Raw genomic sequence first — 19,417 nt, forward strand, 5'->3', positions numbered from 1 at the left:
CTTTGGAATTCTTCCATTGTTCTCAGAATTCCGCTGACGCTTAAAAATGCTTCACAACTCTTCTATTATTCTCGGAATTCCGCTGACGTTTAAAAATGCTTCAGAACTCTTCCATTGTTCTCGGAATTCCGCTGATGTTTAAAAATGCTTCGGAACTCTTCCATTGTTCTCGGAATTCCGGTGAAGTTTAAACATGCTTTGGTACCCTTCTATGGTTCTCGGAATTCTGCTGACTTTGAAAAATGCTTCAGAACTCTTCCATTGTTCCAGGAATTCTGCTGAAGTGTAAAAATGCTTCGGAACTTTTCCATTGTTCTCGGAATTCCGCTGACCTTTGAAAATGCTTCGGAACTCTTCCATTGTTCTCGGAATTCCGCTGAAGTTTAAGAATGCTTCGGAATTCTTCCATTGTTCTCGGAATTCTGCTGAAGTTTTGAAGTTTAAAAATGCTTCGGAATTCTTCCATTGTTCTCGGAATTCCGCTGACGCTTAAAAATGCTTCACAACTCTTCTATTTTTCTCAGAATTCCGCTGACTTTTAAAAATGCTTCAGAACTCTTCCCTTGTTCTCGGAATTCCGCTGACGTTTAAAAATGCTTCGGAACTCTTCCATTGTTCTCGGAATTCCGCTGAAACTTAAAATTGCTTCAAAACTCTTCCATTGTTCTCGGAATTCCGCTGAAGTTTTGAAGTTTAAAAATGCTTCGGAATTCTTCCATTGTGCTCAGAATTCCGCTGACGCTTAAAAATGCTTCACAACTCTTCTATTGTTCTCGGAATTCCGCTGACATTTAAAAATGCTTCGGAACTCTTCCATTGCTCTCGGAATTCCGCTGAAGTTTATGAATGCTTCGGAACTCTTCCATTGTTCTCGGAATTCTGCTGAAGTTTAAAAATGCTTCGGAATTCTTCCATTGTTCTCGGAATTCCGCTGACGCTTAAAAATGCTTCACAACTCTTCTATTGTTCTCAGAATTCCGCTGACTTTTAAAAATGCTTCAGAACTCTTCCATTGTTCTCGGAATTCCGCTGACGTTTAAAAATGCTTCGGAACTCTTCCATTGTTCTCGGAATTCCGCTGACGCTTAAAATTGCTTCAAAACTCTTCCATTGTTCTCGGAATTCCGCTGAAGTTTAAGAATGCTTCGGAACTCTTCCATTGTTCTCGGAATTCTGCTGAAGTTTTGAAGTTTAAAAATGCTTTGGAATTCTTCCATTGTTCTCAGAATTCCGCTGACGCTTAAAAATGCTTCACAACTCTTCTATTGTTCTCGGAATTCCGCTGACGTTTAAAAATGCTTCAGAACTCTTCCATTGTTCTCGGAATTCCGCTGATGTTTAAAAATGCTTCGGAACTCTTCCATTGTTCTCGGAATTCCGGTGAAGTTTAAACATGCTTTGGTACCCTTCTATGGTTCTCGGAATTCTGCTGACTTTGAAAAATGCTTCAGAACTCTTCCATTGTTCCAGGAATTCTGCTGAAGTGTAAAAATGCTTCGGAACTTTTCCATTGTTCTCGGAATTCCGCTGACTTTTGAAAATGCTTCGGAACTCTTCCATTGTTCTCGGAATTCCGCTGAAGTTTAAGAATGCTTCGGAATTCTTCCATTGTTCTCGGAATTCTGCTGAAGTTTTGAAGTTTAAAAATGCTTCGGAATTCTTCCATTGTTCTCGGAATTCCGCTGACACTTAAAAATGCTTCACAACTCTTCTATTTTTCTCAGAATTCCGCTGACTTTTAAAAAAGCTTCAGAACTCTTCCATTGTTCTCGGAATTCCGCTGACGTTTAAAAATGCTTCGGAACTCTTCCATTGTTCTCGGAATTCCGCTGACGCTTAAAATTGCTTCAAAACTCTTCCATTGTTCTCGGAATTCCGCTGAAGTTTAAGAATGCTTCGGAACTCTTCCATTGTTCTCGGAATTCTGCTGAAGTTTTGAAGTTTAAAAATGCTTCGGAATTCTTCCATTGTTCTCAGAATTCCGCTGACGCTTAAAAATGCTTCACAACTCTTCTATTGTTCCCGGAATTCCGCTGACATTTAAAAATGCTTCAGAACTTTTCCATTGTTCTCGGAATTCCGCTGACGCTTAAAATTGCTTCAAAACTCTTCCATTGTTCTCGGAATTCCGCTGAAGTTTAAGAATGCTTCGGAACTCTTCCATTGTTCTCGGAATTCTGCTGAAGTTTTGAAGTTTAAAAATGCTTCGGAATTCTTCCATTGTTCTCGGATTTCCGGTGACGCTTAAAAATGCTTCACAACTCTTCCATTGTTCACGGAATTCCGCTGACTTTTAAAAATGCTTTGGAACTCTTCGATTGTTTTCAAAATTCCGCTGACGTTTAAAAATGCTTCAGAACTCTTCCATTGTTCTCGGAATTCCGGTGAAGTTTAAAAATGCTTCGGAACTCTTACATTGTTCTCAGAATTCCGCTGAAGTTTTAACATGCTTTGGTACCCTACTATTGTTCTCGGAATTCTGCTGACTTTTAAAAATGGTTCAGAACTCTTCCATTGTGCCAGGACTTCTGCTGAAGTTTAAAAATGCTTCGGAACTCTTCCATTGTTCTCGGAATTCCGCTGACTTTTAAAAATGCTTCGGAACTCTTCCATTGTTCTCGGAATTCCGCTGACTTTTAAAAATGCTTTGGAATTCTTCCATTGTTCTCGGAATTCTGCTGAAGTTTTGAAGTTTAAAAATGCTTCGGAATTCTTCCATTGTTCTCGGAATTCCGCTGACGCTTAAAAATGCTTCACAACTCTTCTATTTTTCTCAGAATTCCGCTGACTTTTAAAAATGCTTCAGAACTCTTCCATTGTTCTCGGAATTCCGCTGACGTTTAAAAATGCTTCGGAACTCTTCCATTGTTCTCGGAATTCCGCTGAAACTTAAAATTGCTTCAAAACTCTTCCATTGTTCTCGGAATTCCGCTGAAGTTTTGAAGTTTAAAAATGCTTCGGAATTCTTCCATTGTGCTCAGAATTCCGCTGACGCTTAAAAATGCTTCACAACTCTTCTATTGTTCTCGGAATTCCGCTGACATTTAAAAATGCTTCGGAACTCTTCCATTGCTCTCGGAATTCCGCTGAAGTTTATGAATGCTTCGGAACTCTTCCATTGTTCTCGGAATTCTGCTGAAGTTTAAAAATGCTTCGGAATTCTTCCATTGTTCTCGGAATTCCGCTGACGCTTAAAAATGCTTCACAACTCTTCTATTGTTCTCAGAATTCCGCTGACTTTTAAAAATGCTTCAGAACTCTTCCATTGTTCTCGGAATTCCGCTGACGTTTAAAAATGCTTCGGAACTCTTCCATTGTTCTCGGAATTCCGCTGACGCTTAAAATTGCTTCAAAACTCTTCCATTGTTCTCGGAATTCCGCTGAAGTTTAAGAATGCTTCGGAACTCTTCCATTGTTCTCGGAATTCTGCTGAAGTTTTGAAGTTTAAAAATGCTTTGGAATTCTTCCATTGTTCTCAGAATTCCGCTGACGCTTAAAAATGCTTCACAACTCTTCTATTGTTCTCGGAATTCCGCTGACGTTTAAAAATGCTTCAGAACTCTTCCATTGTTCTCGGAATTCCGCTGATGTTTAAAAATGCTTCGGAACTCTTCCATTGTTCTCGGAATTCCGGTGAAGTTTAAACATGCTTTGGTACCCTTCTATGGTTCTCGGAATTCTGCTGACTTTGAAAAATGCTTCAGAACTCTTCCATTGTTCCAGGAATTCTGCTGAAGTGTAAAAATGCTTCAAAACTCTTCCATTGTTCTCGGAATTCCGCTGAAGTTTAAGAATGCTTCGGAACTCTTCCATTGTGCTCGTAATTCTGCTGAAGTTTAAGAATGCTTCGGAATTCTACCATTGTTCTCGGAATTCTGCTGAAGTTTTGAAGTTTAAAAATGCTTCGGAATTCTTCCATTGTTCTCGGAATTCTTCTGACGCTTAAAAATGCTTCACAACTCTTCTATTGTTCTCAGAATTCCGCTGACTTTTAAAAATGCTTCAGAACTCTTCCTTTGTTCTCGGAATTCCGCTGAAGTTTAAGAATGCTTCGGAACTCTTCCATTGTTCTCGGAATTCTGCTGAAGTTTTGAAGTTTAAAAATGCTTCGGAATTCTTCCATTGTTCTCGGAATTCCGCTCACGCTTAAAAATGCTTCACAACTCTTCTATTTTTCTCAGAATTCCGCTGACTTTTAAAAATGCTTCAGAACTCTTCCATTGTTCTCGGAATTCCATTGACGTTTAAAAATGCTTCGGAACTCTTCCATTGTTCTCGGAATTCTGCTGAAGTTTAAGAATGCTTCGGAACTCTTCCATTGTTCTCGGAATTCTGCTGAAGTTTAAAAATGCTTCGGAATTCTTCCATTGTTCTCGGAATTCTGCTGAAGTTTTGAAGTTTAAAAATGCTTCAGAAATCTTCCATTGTTCTCGGAATTCCGCTGACGTTTAAAAATGCTTCGGAACTCTTCCATTGTTCTCGGAATTCCGCTGACGCTTAAAATTGCTTCAAAACTCTTCCATTGTTCTCGGAATTCCGCTGAAGTTTAAGAATGCTTCGGAACTCTTCCATTGTTCTCGGAATTCTGCTGAAGTTTTGAAGTTTAAAAATGCTTCGGAATTCTTCCATTGTTCTCAGAATTCCGCTGACGCTTAAAAATGCTTCACAACTCTTCTATTGTTCCCGGAATTCCGCTGACATTTAAAAATGCTTCAGAACTTTTCCATTGTTCTCGGAATTCCGCTGACGCTTAAAATTGCTTCAAAACTCTTCCATTGTTCTCGGAATTCCGCTGAAGTTTAAGAATGCTTCGGAACTCTTCCATTGTTCTCGGAATTCTGCTGAAGTTTTGAAGTTTAAAAATGCTTCGGAATTCTTCCATTGTTCTCAGAATTCCGCTGACGCTTAAAAATGCTTCACAACTCTTCTATTGTTCCCGGAATTCCGCTGACATTTAAAAATGCTTCAGAACTTTTCCATTGTTCTCGGAATTCCGCTGACGCTTAAAATTGCTTCAAAACTCTTCCATTGTTCTCGGAATTCCGCTGAAGTTTAAGAATGCTTCGGAACTCTTCCATTGTTCTCGGAATTCTGCTGAAGTTTTGAAGTTTAAAAATGCTTCGGAATTCTTCCATTGTTCTCGGATTTCCGGTGACGCTTAAAAATGCTTCACAACTCTTCCATTGTTCACGGAATTCCGCTGACTTTTAAAAATGCTTTGGAACTCTTCGATTGTTTTCAAAATTCCGCTGACGTTTAAAAATGCTTCAGAACTCTTCCATTGTTCTCGGAATTCCGGTGAAGTTTAAAAATGCTTCGGAACTCTTACATTGTTCTCAGAATTCCGCTGAAGTTTTAACATGCTTTGGTACCCTACTATTGTTCTCGGAATTCTGCTGACTTTTAAAAATGGTTCAGAACTCTTCCATTGTGCCAGGACTTCTGATGAAGTTTAAAAATGCTTCGGAACTCTTCCATTGTTCTCGGAATTCCGCTGACTTTTAAAAATGCTTCGGAACTCTTCCATTGTTCTCGGAATTCCGCTGACTTTTAAAAATGCTTTGGAATTCTTCCATTGTTCTCGGAATTCTGCTGAAGTTTTGAAGTTTAAAAATGCTTCGGAATTCTTCCATTGTGCTCAGAATTCCGCTGACGCTTAAAAATGCTTCACAACTCTTCTATTGTTCTCGGAATTCCGCTGACATTTAAAAATGCTTCGGAACTCTTCCATTGCTCTCGGAATTCCGCTGAAGTTTATGAATGCTTCGGAACTCTTCCATTGTTCTCGGAATTCTGCTGAAGTTTAAAAATGCTTCGGAATTCTTCCATTGTTCTCGGAATTCCGCTGACGCTTAAAAATGCTTCACAACTCTTCTATTGTTCTCAGAATTCCGCTGACTTTTAAAAATGCTTCAGAACTCTTCCATTGTTCTCGGAATTCCGCTGACGTTTAAAAATGCTTCGGAACTCTTCCATTGTTCTCGGAATTCCGCTGACGCTTAAAATTGCTTCAAAACTCTTCCATTGTTCTCGGAATTCCGCTGAAGTTTAAGAATGCTTCGGAACTCTTCCATTGTTCTCGGAATTCTGCTGAAGTTTTGAAGTTTAAAAATGCTTTGGAATTCTTCCATTGTTCTCAGAATTCCGCTGACGCTTAAAAATGCTTCACAACTCTTCTATTATTCTCGGAATTCCGCTGACGTTTAAAAATGCTTCAGAACTCTTCCATTGTTCTCGGAATTCCGCTGATGTTTAAAAATGCTTCGGAACTCTTCCATTGTTCTCGGAATTCCGGTGAAGTTTAAACATGCTTTGGTACCCTTCTATGGTTCTCGGAATTCTGCTGACTTTGAAAAATGCTTCAGAACTCTTCCATTGTTCCAGGAATTCTGCTGAAGTGTAAAAATGCTTCGGAACTTTTCCATTGTTCTCGGAATTCCGCTGACCTTTGAAAATGCTTCGGAACTCTTCCATTGTTCTCGGAATTCCGCTGAAGTTTAAGAATGCTTCGGAATTCTTCCATTGTTCTCGGAATTCTGCTGAAGTTTTGAAGTTTAAAAATGCTTCGGAATTCTTCCATTGTTCTCGGAATTCCGCTGACGCTTAAAAATGCTTCACAACTCTTCTATTTTTCTCAGAATTCCGCTGACTTTTAAAAATGCTTCAGAACTCTTCCCTTGTTCTCGGAATTCCGCTGACGTTTAAAAATGCTTCGGAACTCTTCCATTGTTCTCGGAATTCCGCTGAAACTTAAAATTGCTTCAAAACTCTTCCATTGTTCTCGGAATTCCGCTGAAGTTTTGAAGTTTAAAAATGCTTCGGAATTCTTCCATTGTGCTCAGAATTCCGCTGACGCTTAAAAATGCTTCACAACTCTTCTATTGTTCTCGGAATTCCGCTGACATTTAAAAATGCTTCGGAACTCTTCCATTGCTCTCGGAATTCCGCTGAAGTTTATGAATGCTTCGGAACTCTTCCATTGTTCTCGGAATTCTGCTGAAGTTTAAAAATGCTTCGGAATTCTTCCATTGTTCTCGGAATTCCGCTGACGCTTAAAAATGCTTCACAACTCTTCTATTGTTCTCAGAATTCCGCTGACTTTTAAAAATGCTTCAGAACTCTTCCATTGTTCTCGGAATTCCGCTGACGTTTAAAAATGCTTCGGAACTCTTCCATTGTTCTCGGAATTCCGCTGACGCTTAAAATTGCTTCAAAACTCTTCCATTGTTCTCGGAATTCCGCTGAAGTTTAAGAATGCTTCGGAACTCTTCCATTGTTCTCGGAATTCTGCTGAAGTTTTGAAGTTTAAAAATGCTTTGGAATTCTTCCATTGTTCTCAGAATTCCGCTGACGCTTAAAAATGCTTCACAACTCTTCTATTGTTCTCGGAATTCCGCTGACGTTTAAAAATGCTTCAGAACTCTTCCATTGTTCTCGGAATTCCGCTGATGTTTAAAAATGCTTCGGAACTCTTCCATTGTTCTCGGAATTCCGGTGAAGTTTAAACATGCTTTGGTACCCTTCTATGGTTCTCGGAATTCTGCTGACTTTGAAAAATGCTTCAGAACTCTTCCATTGTTCCAGGAATTCTGCTGAAGTGTAAAAATGCTTCGGAACTTTTCCATTGTTCTCGGAATTCCGCTGACTTTTGAAAATGCTTCGGAACTCTTCCATTGTTCTCGGAATTCCGCTGAAGTTTAAGAATGCTTCGGAATTCTTCCATTGTTCTCGGAATTCTGCTGAAGTTTTGAAGTTTAAAAATGCTTCGGAATTCTTCCATTGTTCTCGGAATTCCGCTGACACTTAAAAATGCTTCACAACTCTTCTATTTTTCTCAGAATTCCGCTGACTTTTAAAAAAGCTTCAGAACTCTTCCATTGTTCTCGGAATTCCGCTGACGTTTAAAAATGCTTCGGAACTCTTCCATTGTTCTCGGAATTCCGCTGACGCTTAAAATTGCTTCAAAACTCTTCCATTGTTCTCGGAATTCCGCTGAAGTTTAAGAATGCTTCGGAACTCTTCCATTGTTCTCGGAATTCTGCTGAAGTTTTGAAGTTTAAAAATGCTTCGGAATTCTTCCATTGTTCTCAGAATTCCGCTGACGCTTAAAAATGCTTCACAACTCTTCTATTGTTCCCGGAATTCCGCTGACATTTAAAAATGCTTCAGAACTTTTCCATTGTTCTCGGAATTCCGCTGACGCTTAAAATTGCTTCAAAACTCTTCCATTGTTCTCGGAATTCCGCTGAAGTTTAAGAATGCTTCGGAACTCTTCCATTGTTCTCGGAATTCTGCTGAAGTTTTGAAGTTTAAAAATGCTTCGGAATTCTTCCATTGTTCTCGGATTTCCGGTGACGCTTAAAAATGCTTCACAACTCTTCCATTGTTCACGGAATTCCGCTGACTTTTAAAAATGCTTTGGAACTCTTCGATTGTTTTCAAAATTCCGCTGACGTTTAAAAATGCTTCAGAACTCTTCCATTGTTCTCGGAATTCCGGTGAAGTTTAAAAATGCTTCGGAACTCTTACATTGTTCTCAGAATTCCGCTGAAGTTTTAACATGCTTTGGTACCCTACTATTGTTCTCGGAATTCTGCTGACTTTTAAAAATGGTTCAGAACTCTTCCATTGTGCCAGGACTTCTGCTGAAGTTTAAAAATGCTTCGGAACTCTTCCATTGTTCTCGGAATTCCGCTGACTTTTAAAAATGCTTCGGAACTCTTCCATTGTTCTCGGAATTCCGCTGACTTTTAAAAATGCTTTGGAATTCTTCCATTGTTCTCGGAATTCTGCTGAAGTTTTGAAGTTTAAAAATGCTTCGGAATTCTTCCATTGTTCTCGGAATTCCGCTGACGCTTAAAAATGCTTCACAACTCTTCTATTTTTCTCAGAATTCCGCTGACTTTTAAAAATGCTTCAGAACTCTTCCATTGTTCTCGGAATTCCGCTGACGTTTAAAAATGCTTCGGAACTCTTCCATTGTTCTCGGAATTCCGCTGAAACTTAAAATTGCTTCAAAACTCTTCCATTGTTCTCGGAATTCCGCTGAAGTTTTGAAGTTTAAAAATGCTTCGGAATTCTTCCATTGTGCTCAGAATTCCGCTGACGCTTAAAAATGCTTCACAACTCTTCTATTGTTCTCGGAATTCCGCTGACATTTAAAAATGCTTCGGAACTCTTCCATTGCTCTCGGAATTCCGCTGAAGTTTATGAATGCTTCGGAACTCTTCCATTGTTCTCGGAATTCTGCTGAAGTTTAAAAATGCTTCGGAATTCTTCCATTGTTCTCGGAATTCCGCTGACGCTTAAAAATGCTTCACAACTCTTCTATTGTTCTCAGAATTCCGCTGACTTTTAAAAATGCTTCAGAACTCTTCCATTGTTCTCGGAATTCCGCTGACGTTTAAAAATGCTTCGGAACTCTTCCATTGTTCTCGGAATTCCGCTGACGCTTAAAATTGCTTCAAAACTCTTCCATTGTTCTCGGAATTCCGCTGAAGTTTAAGAATGCTTCGGAACTCTTCCATTGTTCTCGGAATTCTGCTGAAGTTTTGAAGTTTAAAAATGCTTTGGAATTCTTCCATTGTTCTCAGAATTCCGCTGACGCTTAAAAATGCTTCACAACTCTTCTATTGTTCTCGGAATTCCGCTGACGTTTAAAAATGCTTCAGAACTCTTCCATTGTTCTCGGAATTCCGCTGATGTTTAAAAATGCTTCGGAACTCTTCCATTGTTCTCGGAATTCCGGTGAAGTTTAAACATGCTTTGGTACCCTTCTATGGTTCTCGGAATTCTGCTGACTTTGAAAAATGCTTCAGAACTCTTCCATTGTTCCAGGAATTCTGCTGAAGTGTAAAAATGCTTCAAAACTCTTCCATTGTTCTCGGAATTCCGCTGAAGTTTAAGAATGCTTCGGAACTCTTCCATTGTGCTCGTAATTCTGCTGAAGTTTAAGAATGCTTCGGAATTCTACCATTGTTCTCGGAATTCTGCTGAAGTTTTGAAGTTTAAAAATGCTTCGGAATTCTTCCATTGTTCTCGGAATTCTTCTGACGCTTAAAAATGCTTCACAACTCTTCTATTGTTCTCAGAATTCCGCTGACTTTTAAAAATGCTTCAGAACTCTTCCTTTGTTCTCGGAATTCCGCTGAAGTTTAAGAATGCTTCGGAACTCTTCCATTGTTCTCGGAATTCTGCTGAAGTTTTGAAGTTTAAAAATGCTTCGGAATTCTTCCATTGTTCTCAGAATTCCGCTGACGCTTAAAAATGCTTCACAACTCTTCTATTGTTCTCGGAATTCCGCTGACGTTTAAAAATGCTTCAGAACTCTTCCATTGTTCTCGGAATTCCGCTGATGTTTAAAAATGCTTCGGAACTCTTCCATTGTTCTCGGAATTCCGGTGAAGTTTAAAAATGCTTCGGAACTCTTACATTGTTCTCAGAATTCCGCTGAAGTTTAAACATGCTTTGGTACCCTTCTATTGTTCTCGGAATTCTGCTGACTTTGAAAAATGCTTCAGAACTCTTCCATTGTTCCAGGAATTCTGCTGAAGTGTAAAAATGCTTCGGAACTCTTCCATTGTTCTCGGAATTCCGCTGACTTTTAAAAATGCTTCGGAACTCTTCCATTGTTCTCGGAATTCCGCTGAAGTTTAAGAATGCTTCGGAATTCTTCCATTGCTTTCGGAATTCTGCTGAAGTTTTGAAGTTTAAAAATGCTTCGGAATTCTTCCATTGTTCTCGGAATTCCGCTCACGCTTAAAAATGCTTCACAACTCTTCTATTTTTCTCAGAATTCCGCTGACTTTTAAAAATGCTTCAGAACTCTTCCATTGTTCTCGGAATTCCGTTGACGTTTAAAAATGCTTCGGAACTCTTCCATTGTTCTCGGAATTCTGCTGAAGTTTAAGAATGCTTCGGAACTCTTCCATTGTTCTCGGAATTCTGCTGAAGTTTAAAAATGCTTCGGAATTCTTCCATTGTTCTCGGAATTCTGCTGAAGTTTTGAAGTTTAAAAATGCTTCAGAAATCTTCCATTGTTCTCGGAATTCCGCTGACGTTTAAAAATGCTTCGGAACTCTTCCATTGTTCTCGGAATTCCGCTGACGCTTAAAATTGCTTCAAAACTCTTCCATTGTTCTCGGAATTCCGCTGAAGTTTAAGAATGCTTCGGAACTCTTCCATTGTTCTCGGAATTCTGCTGAAGTTTTGAAGTTTAAAAATGCTTCGGAATTCTTCCATTGTTCTCAGAATTCCGCTGACGCTTAAAAATGCTTCACAACTCTTCTATTGTTCCCGGAATTCCGCTGACATTTAAAAATGCTTCAGAACTTTTCCATTGTTCTCGGAATTCCGCTGACGCTTAAAATTGCTTCAAAACTCTTCCATTGTTCTCGGAATTCCGCTGAAGTTTAAGAATGCTTCGGAACTCTTCCATTGTTCTCGGAATTCTGCTGAAGTTTTGAAGTTTAAAAATGCTTCGGAATTCTTCCATTGTTCTCGGATTTCCGGTGACGCTTAAAAATGCTTCACAACTCTTCCATTGTTCACGGAATTCCGCTGACTTTTAAAAATGCTTTGGAACTCTTCGATTGTTTTCAAAATTCCGCTGACGTTTAAAAATGCTTCAGAACTCTTCCATTGTTCTCGGAATTCCGGTGAAGTTTAAAAATGCTTCGGAACTCTTACATTGTTCTCAGAATTCCGCTGAAGTTTTAACATGCTTTGGTACCCTACTATTGTTCTCGGAATTCTGCTGACTTTTAAAAGTGGTTCAGAACTCTTCCATTGTGCCAGGACTTCTGATGAAGTTTAAAAATGCTTCGGAACTCTTCCATTGTTCTCGGAATTCCGCTGACTTTTAAAAATGCTTCGGAACTCTTCCATTGTTCTCGGAATTCCGCTGACTTTTAAAAATGCTTTGGAATTCTTCCATTGTTCTCGGAATTCTGCTGAAGTTTTGAAGTTTAAAAATGCTTCGGAATTCTTCCATTGTGCTCAGAATTCCGCTGACGCTTAAAAATGCTTCACAACTCTTCTATTGTTCTCGGAATTCCGCTGACATTTAAAAATGCTTCGGAACTCTTCCATTGCTCTCGGAATTCCGCTGAAGTTTATGAATGCTTCGGAACTCTTCCATTGTTCTCGGAATTCTGCTGAAGTTTAAAAATGCTTCGGAATTCTTCCATTGTTCTCGGAATTCCGCTGACGCTTAAAAATGCTTCACAACTCTTCTATTGTTCTCAGAATTCCGCTGACTTTTAAAAATGCTTCAGAACTCTTCCATTGTTCTCGGAATTCCGCTGACGTTTAAAAATGCTTCGGAACTCTTCCATTGTTCTCGGAATTCCGCTGACGCTTAAAATTGCTTCAAAACTCTTCCATTGTTCTCGGAATTCCGCTGAAGTTTAAGAATGCTTCGGAACTCTTCCATTGTTCTCGGAATTCTGCTGAAGTTTTGAAGTTTAAAAATGCTTTGGAATTCTTCCATTGTTCTCAGAATTCCGCTGACGCTTAAAAATGCTTCACAACTCTTCTATTATTCTCGGAATTCCGCTGACGTTTAAAAATGCTTCAGAACTCTTCCATTGTTCTCGGAATTCCGCTGATGTTTAAAAATGCTTCGGAACTCTTCCATTGTTCTCGGAATTCCGGTGAAGTTTAAACATGCTTTGGTACCCTTCTATGGTTCTCGGAATTCTGCTGACTTTGAAAAATGCTTCAGAACTCTTCCATTGTTCCAGGAATTCTGCTGAAGTGTAAAAATGCTTCGGAACTTTTCCATTGTTCTCGGAATTCCGCTGACCTTTGAAAATGCTTCGGAACTCTTCCATTGTTCTCGGAATTCCGCTGAAGTTTAAGAATGCTTCGGAATTCTTCCATTGTTCTCGGAATTCTGCTGAAGTTTTGAAGTTTAAAAATGCTTCGGAATTCTTCCATTGTTCTCGGAATTCCGCTGACGCTTAAAAATGCTTCACAACTCTTCTATTTTTCTCAGAATTCCGCTGACTTTTAAAAATGCTTCAGAACTCTTCCCTTGTTCTCGGAATTCCGCTGACGTTTAAAAATGCTTCGGAACTCTTCCATTGTTCTCGGAATTCCGCTGAAACTTAAAATTGCTTCAAAACTCTTCCATTGTTCTCGGAATTCCGCTGAAGTTTTGAAGTTTAAAAATGCTTCGGAATTCTTCCATTGTGCTCAGAATTCCGCTGACGCTTAAAAATGCTTCACAACTCTTCTATTGTTCTCGGAATTCCGCTGACATTTAAAAATGCTTCGGAACTCTTCCATTGCTCTCGGAATTCCGCTGAAGTTTATGAATGCTTCGGAACTCTTCCATTGTTCTCGGAATTCTGCTGAAGTTTAAAAATGCTTCGGAATTCTTCCATTGTTCTCGGAATTCCGCTGACGCTTAAAAATGCTTCACAACTCTTCTATTGTTCTCAGAATTCCGCTGACTTTTAAAAATGCTTCAGAACTCTTCCATTGTTCTCGGAATTCCGCTGACGTTTAAAAATGCTTCGGAACTCTTCCATTGTTCTCGGAATTCCGCTGACGCTTAAAATTGCTTCAAAACTCTTCCATTGTTCTCGGAATTCCGCTGAAGTTTAAGAATGCTTCGGAACTCTTCCATTGTTCTCGGAATTCTGCTGAAGTTTTGAAGTTTAAAAATGCTTTGGAATTCTTCCATTGTTCTCAGAATTCCGCTGACGCTTAAAAATGCTTCACAACTCTTCTATTGTTCTCGGAATTCCGCTGACGTTTAAAAATGCTTCAGAACTCTTCCATTGTTCTCGGAATTCCGCTGATGTTTAAAAATGCTTCGGAACTCTTCCATTGTTCTCGGAATTCCGGTGAAGTTTAAACATGCTTTGGTACCCTTCTATGGTTCTCGGAATTCTGCTGACTTTGAAAAATGCTTCAGAACTCTTCCATTGTTCCAGGAATTCTGCTGAAGTGTAAAAATGCTTCGGAACTTTTCCATTGTTCTCGGAATTCCGCTGACTTTTGAAAATGCTTCGGAACTCTTCCATTGTTCTCGGAATTCCGCTGAAGTTTAAGAATGCTTCGGAATTCTTCCATTGTTCTCGGAATTCTGCTGAAGTTTTGAAGTTTAAAAATGCTTCGGAATTCTTCCATTGTTCTCGGAATTCCGCTGACACTTAAAAATGCTTCACAACTCTTCTATTTTTCTCAGAATTCCGCTGACTTTTAAAAAAGCTTCAGAACTCTTCCATTGTTCTCGGAATTCCGCTGACGTTTAAAAATGCTTCGGAACTCTTCCATTGTTCTCGGAATTCCGCTGACGCTTAAAATTGCTTCAAAACTCTTCAATTGTTCTCGGAATTCCGCTGAAGTTTAAGAATGCTTCGGAACTCTTCCATTGTTCTCGGAATTCTGCTGAAGTTTTGAAGTTTAAAAATGCTTCGGAATTCTTCCATTGTTCTCAGAATTCCGCTGACGCTTAAAAATGCTTCACAACTCTTCTATTGTTCTCGGAATTCCGCTGACATTTAAAAATGCTTCGGAACTCTTCCATTGTTCTCGGAATTCTGCTGAAGTTTAAGAATGCTTCGGAACTCTTCCATTGTTCTCGGAATTCTGCTGAAGTTTAAAAATGCTTCGGAACTCTTCCATTGTTCTCGGAATTCCGCTGACATTTAAAAATGCTTCGGAACTCTTCCAGTGTTCAGAGAATTCCGCTGACGTTTAAAAATGCTTCGGAAATCTTCCATTGTTTTCAAAATTCCGCTGAAGTTTAAAAATGCTTCAGAACTCTTCCATTGTTCTCGGAATTCCGCTGACGTTTAAAAATGCTTCGAGACTCTTCCATTGTTCTCGGAATTCCGGTGAAGTTTAAAAATGCTTCGGAACTCTTACATTGTTCTCAGAATTCCGCTGAAGTTTAAACATGCTTTGGTACCCTTCTATTGTTCTCGGAATACTGCTGACTTTTAAAAATGCTTCGGAACTCTTCCATTGTTCTCGGAATTCTGCTGACTTTTAAAAATGCTTCGGAACTCTTCCATTGTTCTCGGAATTCCGCTGAAGTTTAAGAATGCTTCGGAACTCTTTCATTGTTCTCGGAATTCTGCTGAAGTTTAAAAATGCTTCGGAACTCTTCCATTGTTCTCGGAATTCCGCTGACGCTTAAAAATGCTTCACAACTCTTCCATTGTTCACGGAATTCCGCTGACTTTTAAAAATGCTTCGGAACTCTTCGATTGTTTTCAAAATTCCGCTGATGTTTAAAAATGCTTCAGAACTCTTCCATTGTTCTCGGAATTCTGGTGAAGTTTAAAAATGCTTCGGAACTCTTACATTGTTCTCAGAATTCCGCTGAAGTTTAAGCATGCTTTGGTACCCTTCTATTGTTCTCGGAATTCTGCTGACTTTTAAAAATGCTTCAGAACTCTTCCATTGTGCCAGGAATTCTGCTGAAGTTTAAAAATGCTTCGGAACTCTTCCATTGTTCTCGGAATTCCGCAGACTTTTAAAAATGCTTCGGAACTCTTCCATTGTTCTCGGAATTCCGCTGACTTTTAAAAATGCTTTGGAACTCTTCCATTGTTCTCGGAATTCCGCTGAAGTTTAAGAATGTTTTGGAATTCTTCCATTGTTCTCGGAATTCTGCTGAAGTTTTGAAGTTTAAAAATGCTTCGGAATTCTTCCATTGTTCTCGGAATTCCGCTGAAACTTAAAAATGCTTCACAACTCTTCTATTTTTCTCAGAATTCCGCTGACTTTTAAAAATGCTTCAGAACTCTTCCATTGTTCTCGGAATTCCGCTGACGTTTAAAAATGCTTCGGAACTCTTCCATTGTTCTCGGAATTCCGCTGACGCTTAAAATTGCTTCAAAACTCTTCCATTGTTCTCGGAATTCCGCTGAAGTTTAAGAATGCTTCGGAACTCTTCCATTGTTCTCGGAATTCTGCTGAAGTTTTGAAGTTTAAAAATGCTTCGGAATTCTTCCATTGTTCTCGGAATTCCGCTGACACTTAAAAATGCTTCACAACTCTTCTATTTTTCTCAGAATTCCGCTGACTTTTAAAAAAGCTTCAGAACTCTTCCATTGTTCTCGGAATTCCGCTGACGTTTAAAAATGCTTCGGAACTCTTCCATTGTTCTCGGAATTCCGCTGACGCTTAAAATTGCTTCAAAACTCTTCAATTGTTCTCGGAATTCCGCTGAAGTTTAAGAATGCTTCGGAACTCTTCCATTGTTCTCGGAATTCTGCTGAAGTTTTGAAGTTTAAAAATGCTTCGGAATTCTTCCATTGTTCTCAGAATTCCGCTGACGCTCAAAAAATGCTTCACAACTCTTCTATTGTTCTCGGAATTCCGCTGACATTTAAAAATGCTTCGGAACTCTTCCATTGTTCTCGGAATTCTGCTGAAGTTTAAGAATGCTTCGGAACTCTTCCATTGTTCTCGGAATTCTGCTGAAGTTTAAAAATGCTTCGGAACTCTTCCATTGTTCTCGGAATTCCGCTGACATTTAAAAATGCTTCGGAACTCTTCCAGTGTTCAGAGAATTCCGCTGACGTTTAAAAATGCTTCGGAAATCTTCCATTGTTTTCAAAATTCCGCTGACGTTTAAAAATGCTTCAGAACTCTTCCATTGTTCTCGGAATTCCGCTGACGTTTAAAAATGCTTCGAGACTCTTCCATTGTTCTCGGAATTCCGGTGAAGTTTAAAAATGCTTCGGAACTCTTACATTGTTCTCAGAATTCCGCTGAAGTTTAAACATGCTTTGGTACCCTTCTATTGTTCTCGGAATACTGCTGACTTTTAAAAATGCTTCGGAACTCTTCCATTGTTCTCGGAATTCTGCTGACTTTTAAAAATGCTTCGGAACTCTTCCATTGTTCTCGGAATTCCGCTGAAGTTTAAGAATGCTTCGGAACTCTTTCATTGTTCTCGGAATTCTGCTGAAGTTTAAAAATGCTTCGGAACTCTTCCATTGTTCTCGGAATTCCGCTGACGCTTAAAAATGCTTCACAACTCTTCCATTGTTCACGGAATTCCGCTGACTTTTAAAAATGCTTCGGAACTCTTCGATTGTTTTCAAAATTCCGCTGATGTTTAAAAATGCTTCAGAACTCTTCCATTGTTCTCGGAATTCTGGTGAAGTTTAAAAATGCTTCGGAACTCTTACATTGTTCTCAGAATTCCGCTGAAGTTTAAGCATGCTTTGGTACCCTTCTATTGTTCTCGGAATTCTGCTGACTTTTAAAAATGCTTCAGAACTCTTCCATTGTGCCAGGAATTCTGCTGAAGTTTAAAAATGCTTCGGAACTCTTCCATTGTTCTCGGAATTCCGCAGACTTTTAAAAATGCTTCGGAACTCTTCCATTGTTCTCGGAATTCCGCTGACTTTTAAAAATGCTTTGGAACTCTTCCATTGTTCTCGGAATTCCGCTGAAGTTTAAGAATGTTTTGGAATTCTTCCCTTGTTCTCGGAATTCCGCTGACGTTTAAAAATGCTTCGGAACTCTTCCATTGTTCTCGGAATTCCGCTGAAACTTAAAATTGCTTCAAAACTCTTCCATTGTTCTCGGAATTCCGCTGAAGTTTTGAAGTTTAAAAATGCTTCGGAATTCTTCCATTGTGCTCAGAATTCCGCTGACGCTTAAAAATGCTTCACAACTCTTCTATTGTTCTCGGAATTCCGCTGACATTTAAAAATGCTTCGGAACTCTTCCATTGCTCTCGGAATTCCGCTGAAGTTTATGAATGCTTCGGAACTCTTCCATTGTTCTCGGAATTCTGCTGAAGTTTAAAAATGCTTCGGAATTCTTCCATTGTTCTCGGAATTCCGCTGACGCTTAAAAATGCTTCACAACTCTTCTATTGTTCTCAGAATTCCGCTGACTTTTAAAAATGCTTCAGAACTCTTCCATTGTTCTCGGAATTCCGCTGACGTTTAAAAATGCTTCGGAACTCTTCCATTGTTCTCGGAATTCCGCTGACGCTTAAAATTGCTTCAAAACTCTTCCATTGTTCTCGGAATTCCGCTGAAGTTTAAGAATGCTTCGGAACTCTTCCATTGTTCTCGGAATTCTGCTGAAGTTTTGAAGTTTAAAAATGCTTTGGAATTCTTCCATTGTTCTCAGAATTCCGCTGACGCTTAAAAATGCTTCACAACTCTTCTATTGTTCTCGGAATTCCGCTGACGTTTAAAAATGCTTCAGAACTCTTCCATTGTTCTCGGAATTCCGCTGATGTTTAAAAATGCTTCGGAACTCTTCCATTGTTCTCGGAATTCCGGTGAAGTTTAAACATGCTTTGGTACCCTTCTATGGTTCTCGGAATTCTGCTGACTTTGAAAAATGCTTCAGAACTCTTCCATTGTTCCAGGAATTCTGCTGAAGTGTAAAAATGCTTCGGAACTTTTCCATTGTTCTCGGAATTCCGCTGACTTTTGAAAATGCTTCGGAACTCTTCCATTGTTCTCGGAATTCCGCTGAAGTTTAAGAATGCTTCGGAATTCTTCCATTGTTCTCGGAATTCTGCTGAAGTTTTGAAGTTTAAAAATGCTTCGGAATTCTTCCATTGTTCTCGGAATTCCGCTGACACTTAAAAATGCTTCACAACTCTTCTATTTTTCTCAGAATTCCGCTGACTTTTAAAAAAGCTTCAGAACTCTTCCATTGTTCTCGGAATTCCGCTGACGTTTAAAAATGCTTCGGAACTCTTCCATTGTTCTCGGAATTCCGCTGACGCTTAAAATTGCTTCAAAACTCTTCAATTGTTCTCGGAATTCCGCTGAAGTTTAAGAATGCTTCGGAACTCTTCCATTGTTCTCGGAATTCTGCTGAAGTTTTGAAGTTTAAAAATGCTTCGGAATTCTTCCATTGTTCTCAGAATTCCGCTGACGCTTAAAAATGCTTCACAACTCTTCTATTGTTCTCGGAATTCCGCTGACATTTAAAAATGCTTCGGAACTCTTCCATTGTTCTCGGAATTCTGCTGAAGTTTAAGAATGCTTCGGAACTCTTCCATTGTTCTCGGAATTCTGCTGAAGTTTAAAAATGCTTCGGAACTCTTCCATTGTTCTCGGAATTCCGCTGACATTTAAAAATGCTTCGGAACTCTTCCAGTGTTCAGAGAATTCCGCTGACGTTTAAAAATGCTTCGGAAATCTTCCATTGTTTTCAAAATTCCGCTGAAGTTTAAAAATGCTTCAGAACTCTTCCATTGTTCTCGGAATTCCGCTGACGTTTAAAAATGCTTCGAGACTCTTCCATTGTTCTCGGAATTCCGGTGAAGTTTAAAAATGCTTCGGAACTCTTACATTGTTCTCAGAATTCCGCTGAAGTTTAAACATGCTTTGGTACCCTTCTATTGTTCTCGGAATACTGCTGACTTTTAAAAATGCTTCGGAACTCTTCCATTGTTCTCGGAATTCTGCTG

The sequence above is a fragment of the Phyllobates terribilis genome, unplaced genomic scaffold (genome assembly GCF_046119375.1).
Source record: "Phyllobates terribilis strain yellow unplaced genomic scaffold, ASM4611937v1 Scaffold_28__1_contigs__length_16237799, whole genome shotgun sequence".
Lineage (NCBI taxonomy): Eukaryota > Metazoa > Chordata > Amphibia > Anura > Dendrobatidae > Phyllobates > Phyllobates terribilis.